We start from the raw sequence: 9,882 nt of genomic DNA on the forward strand, positions 1-9,882 counted from the left end.
CACAAGGTGTCGGCATCTACATCAGTCTACATGAATACGTTAGCCTTAGGCCTAGCAGATCTGTACCACTACAGGTCCTAATCCCATTATTTTAAAAGCGTTTGCTCACAGAGTAACTCAAAAATGTTTGATTTTGATAAAAAATTTCTGGACTAGAGAAATGGGTACTAAAGTATAAAATTTCCACTGGATTCAGTGACACATTTATCATTGATTGAAAATTTTAATTTTCCCTCAAAATTCTTGCCCTACATCTTCTAGGTCTCTGTTAAAGCTTCTGCAATTAATCAGTTCATTATTTTCATGCCAACAATTTATAAACCTTCAGGTTCTATTTGGCCACTTCCTTACACCTTGTATAGCCATCATTCCGCTGGAGCCTGCTGATTTTTCTACAGTCTGCTGATTTTTATGCAATCTGGGCTGGTGAGAAATACGCTTGACACCATTTTTCTAGAAGTCAGTTTGGAAATGAAACTGCTGTTCAAAATAGCCTGGTAGCACTCTGCTTCTCCCAACAGCTCTTTAATGTGCCTCCTTTTACTATTCTACATCCTCCTCCTTATCCTTCTCTCATGTCAAACAGATGCCTTGGTGCTGCATTGTCAATAGAAAGCAGTTAAAAAAATGCCTGTATAATAATTCTACACTTCGGCAATGTGGGTGGTCTCCAAATGATAGAGCTCAATATTCCTTTTGGATTCCTTTCACATAAGGGTAGCAGGGTGCAAGAGATTTTTTTTTCAGCCTTATTCGTATCTCAGCCTAAGTTTAGACTCCTAGACAAAACTCCCATTGTTTTCAAGAAGTGTTAAAGTAAAAACAGTGAAACTTTGAGTTTTGTGCAACACATTTGCTTTAGCCATAACATTCTTCCATTTCCTTCTCCCCTTTCATTATTATTATTAGGCACTTCAGGACCCCATTTTTCTGGCTCATTAATCCTTTTCTTGTATTTTATATCCTATTTCAGTCATTTCTGTACATTATTCTATGCTGTTTGTATTTGCTTGTTCTGCACAGCATGCCTTCCATTACCCAGTTTGTTTTCCTTTTGTTTCAAGCCATGTGGTTTCCCTGGATTCTTTTCTGGATGTTGGTTGCTTTGTTCTTTCTCAGCATTTCTTCATGACTCATTTCATTCTGGCTTTTGATTCTGTTGTTCAGGTCCGGCATTACTTTAGATGTATAAGATTACAAAATGTTCATAATTCTACTTTAAAAGTGATGACTGGCCATTAAGATATTAATCAATTTACTTTCAATCAAGATGTACCAAGGAAATTTTGAATGTTAGTAATACCAGTTCAATCATGATTTAAAGGAGGGAGGACGTTATTGTGACAGTGTTACTAACAGACTTTGGAAATGCTTTTTCAATATCTTCCAAATACGAACAATTTAAATAGGATAAATCAAATTTGATGACTCTAAGATTTCTATGCAAGTAAAGAAAAATACTAATCTTCTATGGGAGGAATAATGATTGGTTACTGGTAAGACAGAAACCTCTGTGAAAAACTGAGAGGTGTTTAAAAATCCTGGCAGTAACAATCAGCAAGATTTCAATAGCTGCTTGAGAAAAAGGTCAAATAAGAAGGATAATACATTACTGACTGATATAGTCTGGAAGAATCTTCAGACAGTAATCTTTATCCTAAGTACTGTGTTGGTTTTGCTTTCTTCCTTTTCTGTACATCTCTCTTTCTACCTTTCTTTCTCTTTTGCTCTTTTTTTCTCTCCCCTTTTCCTCTTTTTTTCTCTCTTTCTGTCCTGAACATTCCTTTTTCTCCCACTTCATTTATCTGTATTGTTATAAAACTCTTTTAATATTCCACAGCTCTTTTATCCCGTTTCCATTCATATTGCAAGGAGAAACTGAAATTGAATACATTCTGCAAGCATGTACATCTAAAATATCATCTTGAATCAGTGTTTTGGGAATAGGGGCACTCAGATTCTTAGTACTCTGAACTATGCTCAGCAACATTTTTCTTCTCAATTGGTTCTTAAATTGCCAAAATATACCTGCGTTGTTTTCTGGCGCACAGGTATTTCTCAATTTAAATGGAATAATAATGAATTGCATCTAATTCTAATAAAATTATTAGAACATATATTAATAATATAGATTAATATAATAAAATATAATTTATAATATAATTATATTATAATTAATATAATAATTCTTATACATTTGATATATTCTGTACATTGTATTTAGTAAAATATACAATGTAAAATTTTGAAGAAATATAATATTTTACATCTTGGAATAAAGTATTATTATTCCTGTACTGTTGGGGCCCTTGCGGTGCTTCAGAACAATAATCTATATGAGATATAGAGCATGGAACTAACACTGTTTAGGATTAATTGCTTAGCACAACTTGCTTAGCATTAGTAGCTAAATTTGCTGAAGCCTTAGGCCTCAGGCTATAGCCACTGCTATGTGCTTTGAAGTAGTCCACCAAGGACACTGGTGCAGCTGGAAATGATACATCCTGAGAAAGTACAGATAAACTAGCAGAAGCCAGTGGGAACCAAGGTTAAGGGTAAGATAGCTTTGCTAAATAAGTAGCAAGGTACAAGGCATGACGGCTGCGTGCGTGATCGGTGCCATGATTGGCTCCCTGTGACATAATCTGCATGGTGATTGGCCTAGCAAAGTGTACGACTGCACAAACATATATAAGATGGGCAAATTGCCGAATAAAGTTGGAATTGAACCTGCATTCTGTGAATGCGTATGATTCTTTCCTGTCACTCCCGCGGACCGCGACACTGTACTGTTGTCATTATACTTGTGTAATGAGCTTGAGGGTCCTGATAATATTGAGCCCTGTACAACTATACAGAAAAGAAACAGTCTTTGTTTTGAAGCGCTTATAATATATTCATTTCATTCAGGTACACATGTTCCAGTATATAGTTGCACAAATTTTATATACTCTAGATGATTTATAAATAAAGAATGTCCATACCGAAGCACTCCAGAAATATATTTTTAAAGGGATTTAGTCTCCCAACTCACATAGGCTCTCTTGAAATTCAAGCTTTGTGATTTGTAAAATCATATTTTATTAAATGTCACAGTTATGAATCTAAAATGAGTTGTCATTACCCCTTTCAATGTTATTTATATAATGAACTTGTTCCATTTGAGAGAACTGAGTGATTAGCCACTTCTTCATTAATACCTTCCTGACACGCTTTGATTCAACACACAAGATTCTTCCATTAACTTCCACGAATTTTGATTCAGACTTGTGTCTATGAGCATGGAATAGCAGATCAGTCCATCCATCTCATGAAAATAGTGTTATTTCTTCAACAGCATTAATTGCTGTATATATTATTTGTTTAAAATATTTTAAATTGTGAAAGATAGGGAAAAATTAAAAATGGATTCAGAATACAGAGCCTTTCTAATGGCCTATGTGTGATTAGTGAGGGAAGAGAGCTGGAAAAAAGATTGTTTTCTGTCTTATAATGATTAGATAAAAAGCAAGAATAATTACCAGCTCAGTGGGTAGGCTGGTACAAAGGAAGAAACACTCATCAAGCAGTTGTTTTTTTAGCTTTGGCAGATTGTGCACACACACTCACACACGCCCCTTGGTAAGTTTTGCTTTCCTGTAAAATCTAATGAATTATATTCATGGCATATTTTGATGCATATTCTTCCATATGATGTGGTGAAGTCATTTCAACTCTTAAATTGTGCAAGACTTAACTAATCGGGTTGCAATTCAAATTAAGGATAACAAGGTAGGTATGGAAATTATGAGTGCATTTTCTCAATTCATTCCAGATTAAGCTTGTTATCAGCATGAAATACAACAGTAACTATATGAATAATTCTTAATAAACTTGAGTATAAGATATAGACCAATCTGGATAAAACCTAGTGAAATAATGCTTCTGTTTCCTCATTTGGTATTCAGGTGTTTTTTCATATAAGAGATTATTTATTTTATCAACTATTTATTCAAGAAAATTTGAGAGTAGACCTAGCAGTTCTGTAAATCTCATACAGAGTAAACACATTAATATTAAGCAGTACATTATTTTATCAGAAATTCCTTGTACTTTGCATTCTTTGTCAAAATGTGCCAAAGGATATTATATACATTGCTTACAGGAAGCGGACCCTTGAAAAATCAGGTTACATAACTCCTGACTTGGTATCCAGGACAGGAATAAACATACCAACACAGACCAACACAAAAGACCAAACTATGTATTTGATGATAATGATGTAAACATGCAGAAAAAAACTCTGAATTAAAAAAGTGTCACCACGGAGCAAATAAGAAAAAAGAAGCCAGTACTGAATACATCTCACTGCTCTCAAAAATTCCATAGCAGTCAGTCGCAAAACACAGAATTAGGCTTTTAAAGTGAAATGAAAGTCTGATGGCTACAAACTAATTCATTAATGTATGTCTGTTAGCAGTCAAATTCTCCCATGAGGATTGCACAGACTCTCCAGTTTGAACCCACAAAAACACCTTTGGAGTCTGCTAGGTGCAGGATTTGTGTGTCCACAGAAGGACAGAATGAATTCCATCAGTTCTACGATTATTCAAGATCCATGGAAAGATGCTGGCACAAAAAAGAGCAGTGATTTGTGACTGTTTCTTATTTCCAAGTTCCCTATCTCCCATAACACATGACTTCTGAGGTTTCAACTGGCTATAATTCCTGTTTATGTGGTGGGTACCATTATGTTTAAGATGAGGACAGGACACTTGCAGAAATTAATAATGGAAAAATTCCAGCAAAAATTGGAGAGGAGGAGCAAGAAGATTTTAAAAGCATCCATCTTTTAGCCATTTCCCCCTAGCAATAGGCACGGGGATTCATGGGTAAGTGTGAGGACAGACGGAACACTTTTTGAAATTTTGCATAGTTCATATCACCTTAATACCTAAGCATGCTTAAAAAATGCTTGCCCCCCTTTTCTGTTTCCTGTCACTTAAACTAATGTTTCATTCTCTTTAACTTATGATACTGTGTGCAATATCCTTTTTTCTTTTAGCTCCATAAAATCTTTAAGGTCCTGCATTGATTTAAGGAACAAAACTATTTGCTCACTAAACCATATGGTGTCCATGCTTTATTTCAATGAAAGATCAAAATGAGGTACCTAATTCCTTTCTCATTAGTGTCATTTTAAAACCAGTATTATATAATATTTTACTGCTAGTTTAGTTTTTTTCAGTGATGCACAGTCTGCACTCAATTTTAAAGAAATCTTAAGTTAGAAACACTCAGACCTAGTATCTGTGATAGAGAAATATTCATTGCCTGAATGAGTTCAAAAGATTTATTTGTGTAAAAGTAAAGGGTCTGTATCCTTTTCACCCACAAGCCAGTATTACAGTAGGGATAAGATATGGGTGCAAAGGGTGAGACAATATCCCTTGAGCAGATAAAGAAGGCAAAAGGTTTTCCCCAAACAAAAAGCATAATCTGTCTTCTATCAACTCATCTGATCCATGCAAATTTGCAATGCGTTCAGCAACCAGTAAATGTGGTCACTGTAAAGATGGATGTTCCATATAAGGGAAAGGCAATGCTTACCCAGATGCTGCAAAGCTATCTTAATTTGTGGTTCCTTTAGACCAAGAACAAAGCAGATTGCCTGCAACCATAGCTACTAGTTCAAATGTCAAACTTCTCTCTTAAATGTATTACGGAGGCAGCAGCAGCTGACAGGTAATCCAAGTGTAGAGGATAAGTGGATAATGGAAATTCCAGAAGAGATCCCTTGCAACAACTGAGGAAAGCCAATGGTAAGAAATGCTAAAGTCACTTGGATGTGAATGTTTGTGAATACCACTGTTACATACCACGTAACGAGTACAAATCCAGTATTGTTTTTGATATTTTGCTTTTCTGTTGCCAGCCTTGGAATACATAATTCTTTTTTTTTTATGCCTATATTACTAGAAATGCAGACTACAGCAACATCAAATGAACGTCTGACCTGCTCAGCAAAAACTAAGAAATGTAGTCAGGGATTCCACACTCAGTTACAGCCTCACATCCGAATGCACAGCAATTCTACTATCTGCCCAGCTAGTACAGAGCTGTATGACATCTTTACTTCAGGTGATCCTGGCCAGACACAGTCCTTCAAGAGACAGCACCAATGCTTGGTGGGCTTCCTGGGCCAGGTGGCAAAACACAATGCTTTGAATAAGTTTACCTTGTGTTCTTTTTCATGCTACTTTTGGATGTGATAATACTAATGGAGAGAGCTGACTCTCACATTGCTTTTGGAAAGTCAATCCTGTTCCTACAATTCACCTTTTAGGAAGCAACTGTAGGTGAAGATTTATGTACTTTTTATATCTGTGCCAAGAAACCATAAAGGGGAGGACAGGAAAATTCTAGAGAGGTCCTGCAGGAAAGCATGGAGAAAGGACAGAATGGTTCAAGTAGAGGACATCATCTTTTTAAATAAAGTTTCTTGTTTAATGTGAGTTTTAACTACTGTCACACTAACAGCTGGGGTGCTGAATAAGCTTGTTTGGGATATGAGCTAGGATTTGCAGGCGTGTATGTGCTTATGTAATTTACATAGTTTTTTTTGAGATACATCACAATTTGAATCACTTTTTCTAAAGTGCTTGCAATATACCAGATGGAATAATTGTGTTTCTTGTCTGAAGGATTATTTTAAAACAAGACCCAGTAAAGTGCTTTTTTTATAATGACAGAGAAGAATAAGAAGCAAAATGTGAGGAACCATATGAAATACTATTCTGTTTTGTCAGAGCTCTTATATGACATCTGACCTCAGTGAACGATTACAGCTTATCTTCTGTCTGGACCAGAAAACTGTTTATTTTTTCTCTTAGGTTGCATTATAATAAATGTCCTTGATATACACAAAAATTAGAAGTGGTCCTTTTTCACTGGAATTGCCATGCTCTGACAGCAGCAAGTGTCAATTGCTTCAAAAGAAAACAAAAGAACTCCTCCTGCAGCAAATGGTTGAAGAAAAAAAAGACATAATTCAAAAAAATCTCTTTCAGCTAGGATAAAAGTTTAGTTACCAGAGTCCACTTTAAACAGGTTTCTTGAAGGGGAAATTAACCATCTGAAGCTTGGCTTCAGCTACCTTGCTTCAGATATCCCAGCTGGCTCATATAAAGCTCATTTGGGCATCTCTACAATACATAACAGTGTAAGTATACCTCAGCTTTGTTTCAAATTCCATATAGTCTTTCAAATATTGCAAAGCTATAAAGTCAGTTTTTTGAACATGTATAGGTTTAATGTGTAGGTCCTTATTTTTCTTAGCACATTCAGGTTGGTTATATTTCATAAACATTTGATAAATGTATTTCGCAAACTACCTACAAGCTGATGGGCTTGACCAGGTGGCTTAACAAAAGAAACATCATTTGAGAGGGAAAAAAACAATTTGTTCTCCAGGTTTCATTCTTACAGATTTTTAGAGTATACTGGTTAGAAGAGAGACTGGTATGACAGATGATGTACATATAAAAAAAATATAAACAATAAATAAAATGAACAAAGAAACCTCCTAGCTTAGGGCACAATCTGATCCTCTTGCAGCTGTGAAGTTAGTCAAAGGCCTTCTAAGTTTCCAATGTTACTTTAACATTTTGCTCTGCATCTTCTGAAACCCTAAATAGCACAAGCCCACCTGTGCACATCTCTTTCTTGTCTAAATGTAACCTCACACCTTAGCTGAAAAGAAATAAGTAAAGGCGCTGCAAACTGTCAGATTGCCTAAATGATGATGGTACTCCCTGTGTTTTTTACATTCTTTTGGGGAGGTTCTGTATCTTTAAAATTTGCATAATATTCAGGAAATCCAAGGGGAAATAATCCTTTTGAAACTGTTTTGCTAGCCCATACTGAGAAATGGAATGGAATTACTTAAGATTACTTTAAAAACTTTTTTGAAAAGCTAACAACCCTTATATTTTGAAGTATGATATCACTCAGCTCCTTTACCTGATTAAACTAAACCTTTCCCAAATAATTTTTCTGTCATTACAAAAGTGAAACATGAATCTTTATATAATTGGGTTTATTTTTGCAAAGAATTTTGCAGTTAAATGTGAGCTTCCTACAACTTCCAACAACTCTGTTTCTTCAAACAAAAGTGGATCAAAACAACTCAGGTTGTTTTGATCATTTTTACAGCCCTCCTTTAAAAAGATTTAGGTTTACAGCAGATTAGGGACAAGCTAACGTTTGTATTTGTTGTAGGCTTAACAAAATTATTGTCCTCTTTCTGATAAACATAACAGTGTTTCACACACACTGCTTAAAATTTTACAGTTATTTCCAGCATAGCAGTGCTGAGTCACAAGGACATCCCTATTGCAAGCACTGAAAATGAGATACTCCTTTTCAGCAGCAAATAGTAGATAATGCCTTTTTCTCTTTCATCACTTATCTTTCCTTAGTGTCCACCTATAATGTAAGCAAATCTTATTTACGAAAACAAATATAAAGTCCTGAAATAAGTCCCACTAAACCCCCCAATATTCAAGATACAATGTTCATTCTGCAGAACCTATGCCAACAGGAACAGTTGTATTTTACATTCCTCATGTATTTGTGAAGCTGAGAATACGGATAGCATATTAGCTTGCAAGTGCCACTATTCCTAAATAAAGCAGTGTTATTCAGAGGGAATTAATCTGTAGCTATACCAGTAGGAGGATATTTCCATGATGAAATGAGTACAGATGTTAGAAAAGACTTTTTAATGTTTTGGGAACCGAGAATTTGTTAGACCGTGTCTGTAGCAAAATAGAGGTGCAAGAATTGCTACTGGTGTGTTTTCTTTCAAAGGTAGCACTGCATCTAATACTGGCATAGTGCAAAACATCACCAAAATATTGGAAAAGAATAACTTACGGTGCTATTTTATTTTAACCAGTATTCCTGTAAAACAGAAAATTGCTCCAAGAAGGTCATTCTGTTTCATTTTGTTCCGGGCTAAAATGCTCAAAAAATAACTTACCCTTGGAGGATCTCTGTGGAAAATCTTGCTATATACTCCTGAGTGTGTCCTGTGTCCCGGACACAGTCCTAGTGAGAACATTTGGTCAAGAGAATGACTGGAGACTAAACATCCATAGGGAAATTAGGAACAAATTGTTTGAAACTTAGGACAGCACTTTGTTGCTTTCTTGACTCTTTCTAACTCCATTACTGCATTTGTCCATTACTGATAGCAGTAATTTACAGACTGTAATTTATAACTTTTGGAACGATGGCAGCACTGAAAACCACAGCTGTTACCTGACCTCTGCTCCCAGTAAAAGACAGGTCAACTTTTGGAGAACATGGACAGTATGGACAGCTTTGATAGCTGTGAAATGAGCAGAGTACTGTGCAGAGTCATCTGGCAGACACTTCGGTAAGAAGTTCCTTCATCTCAAAGCACCGTTTGCTTGTGATTAAGATGCTTTGTCTTTCTCTCAGTCCATCATCTGTAAGGAGAAAACATTCCACACTGAATACAGTAATGATATACAGTATAAGGTATATATTGCAGAAATATATAAAGTATCATTTAATGAATAAATTATTTGATATAGATGAAACTATTGAGGAAAAAAACAATTAGGGAGCACAGATATGAGGAAAAAGGATATGTTATACAATACAGTTTGAAAGAAGGTGGGAAGTTAATAAGTCAGCAAGATACAGATGGTAGGAAAGGCAGAGAAGAGTTGACATGAACAGCTTGCAGACTATGCAAGGAAAAAAGAAAGGAAGCAGGTTAAAAAATTGAAGGGATGGTGGAAAGGACAAGTTAGGAGTTATATCCAAGAGGTAAATTGCAGAAAATCCGTATAGATTTTTAAAAGAAAAAGG

This window comes from Apteryx mantelli, chromosome Z (genome assembly GCF_036417845.1).
Source record: "Apteryx mantelli isolate bAptMan1 chromosome Z, bAptMan1.hap1, whole genome shotgun sequence".
NCBI classification, from domain to species: Eukaryota; Metazoa; Chordata; class Aves; order Apterygiformes; family Apterygidae; genus Apteryx; species Apteryx mantelli.